We start from the raw sequence: 3,473 nt of genomic DNA on the forward strand, positions 1-3,473 counted from the left end.
GGGTCACTTGGCAGAAGAAGATCTAATAGTGGGTTGCCCTATCAAAAAGTAGGGAAACTCTGCTGTGTATAGTACAGTAGAACTTCGATTAACCGTCACTGTCGGGACCGGGGCTTTGACGGTTAATCGAAGAGACGGTTAACGGAAATTTTGCAAAAAAAACGTGTAAATACATATACATAGGTACACACATTTATTATGTTTTATATTTATAATATATATTTATCATATTTTACGAGTGTACTTAAAAAAAAAAAAATACTCACATTGTAACAAATTATAAACATACATACCACACATATTAAAAAAAAAATCTATCATTTTAGTTTGTTTTTTTGATTATTTTGAAGATAATTATTTTTTTTTTCGGCGGTGACCGATGACGGATAACAGAGAGTGACGGTTAATCGAAGTTCTACTGTACATACAACTGAAATTTAATAATTCACAATAGTTTCAAAATTATTAAATTAAAACATGGTAATGAGTCGTTATTGTTATATGTAATATTTGTGTATAATATGTTTTATATGTATATAATCATTATATAAAATATAAAAATATATAATAATATATACTTTCTTTTAATTATTTGTGAGATTAATTAAATGACTACTTTAACATTTATATATTCAATTAAATTAAATAAACTAACCCTAGAGTGTGATTAATCAATTAGTTTTTTCGTTGTTTTAATAACTTGTTTTTTCATCAAACTTTTACTGTACTTTCTTTAAAATTTGTTCGCTGTAGTATTTAAAATAAAGGGAAAATAATAATATGATTTTATTTACTAAATATACACATTATTTGATCTACTTTTCAGATAAAGAAAGTAGTACCAATGTTATAGGTGGCTATATCTACTTCTTCTACTACTCATAGTAATAATAGCTGTTAATTTTAAGAGAGCGACATTAAATTTAAAGGTAATTTATTCCATTAAAAAACCAATTGTAAATTTAAATTGAATAAACATAAATTCTATAGATACAGATGTACGCAACAAGTATGTTTTGCATACATAATAATTTGCATACAAGTACATGCTAATTACTAGGTACTGTAATATTTAATTTCGTTATCTTTTACGATTTTTGTTTTAATCACTTTACAGACAATTTGAATAAATTGCCAATTGGTACTTGAGATGGATAAGAGGTCAAAATCCAAAGAAAAAAATGATCACCATAATCATACAAATTGCGAATTTCAGCATACTCCAGTCTCCAGTATAGGTACTCCAGTGACGCACCCAATCATTCACTTTCTGAGTACCTATAGGTGTATACACTCGTTAGGATTACTTTGAAATAAAATAATATTATACATATGTACACATTACATAGAAATTCAAATATCAGTCGTATACAATTGAAAATATATTTTTTTAAATCTTTTCAAAAATCCAATCTTAAAATTTGATTTATCCATATCATGATATTAGACGGTTGAAACGCTGGAAGCTTTTATAATCGTTAAATATTTGCCGCAAGGTGACGATGATAAATAAATAATATTCGATGTAGTATAAACCTACGCGTTAAAACAACCGGGGAAAAATTACAATTATCGGACAGAGTGATATACCTACGACAATAACAAAAGTTGCCAAGCCATCGTAAGACTATTTAGGTTCATGTCACCGAGTGAAAATTGGAATTACCAAAATAATTAATAAACAATTAAAGAGATCGTAAAGTGTTTTGGAGCTATAATCAGTCAGAAATATGTGCCGATGAAGTATATATTTTTATACTGCGACGTTTTCTGTGTAAAAACAAATTAAATACAATTATGAGCTCGCGGGTTTCAGCGGCTACGATAATGATTTAATAATTATTTTTTAATGGCTGTCTGCACATGCTCATTGAAACCGTTTAAAACTGATATTTTCTTTTATGCGGTATGCATGTGAAAAATATACATAGTATCCGACGTTTATGCGCGGCGACTATTCAAACGATTTTAAGTTACTCGTCAAAATAATTAATAATTAAAGATTTTGAAAACTGCTATTTTGCGTACCTATATATTATAATATGATAAGTGTAGTAGGCGCATATAGGTAGGTAAACGAATATAAATTGTTTGAGCTTCAATTTCGATTAAAATAAATGTCAACAAATTGCATCGTCATGAATATATTAACATATTTATTTATCTTAAAAATATACTTTCAGGATCGTATTTCAATTTGATTTGAAAAATTCTGATTTAATACGATATATTATTATCATGGTCTTAAACTTAAACTCAATATGAAATGAAAAGTCATTTTGAAAAAATTATTCTACTCTGCAGAGTAGCCCTCTTCTTCTGACCAAGTTCCCTTCCGTATGGTGGAGATGCACTTCAACCACCCTGACTGTACCATAATATGGTACTTTATTATGCCGACAGCATATTAAATATTATGTACTTTTTGCGTCACGTTTATAATATTGGCAAGTGGGTTTAAATGATTTAAAATTTATATTGGTTCAGAGTATGGAATTATTGGCATCGGAATTTTCATGTACACCAATAAAATACTTCCTCATTTTATTAGAATAAAATTAATTGCAGATGTTTATTTGATTTTTTATTTCGTAACGATTGCAGTAGAAATGTTTGTTGCAAATTGTCTTAAGTGAAAACCCGTACGCTTTCGACCAAACAAGAAAAACAACGACGACAAAATATATTATTATGCGTCAGTAGAAATAATATCATAGAAGATCGATCAACTGTCTAAGTATTTACGTGGGCGTAATTTCAGAATTTGGCGCAGAATACAAATAAATTTACCAATAACCGCGACCATAATCAGAGTCACTCTCAAAATAGATTACTTACACTCTTACATTTTTAAAAACCGTAGAAGTCACTAAGCTGAATAGTAGGTATCTATAGATGTCGACCGGTGGAGAATGAGTACCAAAACGGGTTGAGAAAAATTTAATCGTATCGTACAAAACAGCAAAATCCCAGACACCTGTGTGATTCATTCGAGATATTCAATTTAGAATTATAATATACCTATTGTTCAAAAACTCCAAACGTACTGTATCGTCTCCTCTCCACCTGTGTAAATGTATAATCTTAATCGACAAATTTATATTATCTAATTTAAATTTTAAGATAGAGCAGCTGACTTTTGTATTATATATAACATAATTTTGTTGTAAATAGCTACCTCTGCATAATATGTAGTAAACATTCGCGTAATCCATATACCGATTGAAAATTAATTTTACAAAACAATTACGAACAAATAATGCGTTTTATACATTTCATATTTAATGAATAAAAATATGGATTTTTACAATAATATATTGTTATGGATTACGACTTTGAATATTTTGAAACATTAATATATAAGACATAATAAAATGATAGTAAGATTTCTTTTCAATACATCTTTGGCGCTAATGTCATAATAATATTAGGTATGATTTTGTATTGGCACTTATGTCCTACTAATTCTGGCG

Source organism: Acyrthosiphon pisum, chromosome A2 (assembly GCF_005508785.2).
Source record: "Acyrthosiphon pisum isolate AL4f chromosome A2, pea_aphid_22Mar2018_4r6ur, whole genome shotgun sequence".
NCBI classification, from domain to species: Eukaryota; Metazoa; Arthropoda; class Insecta; order Hemiptera; family Aphididae; genus Acyrthosiphon; species Acyrthosiphon pisum.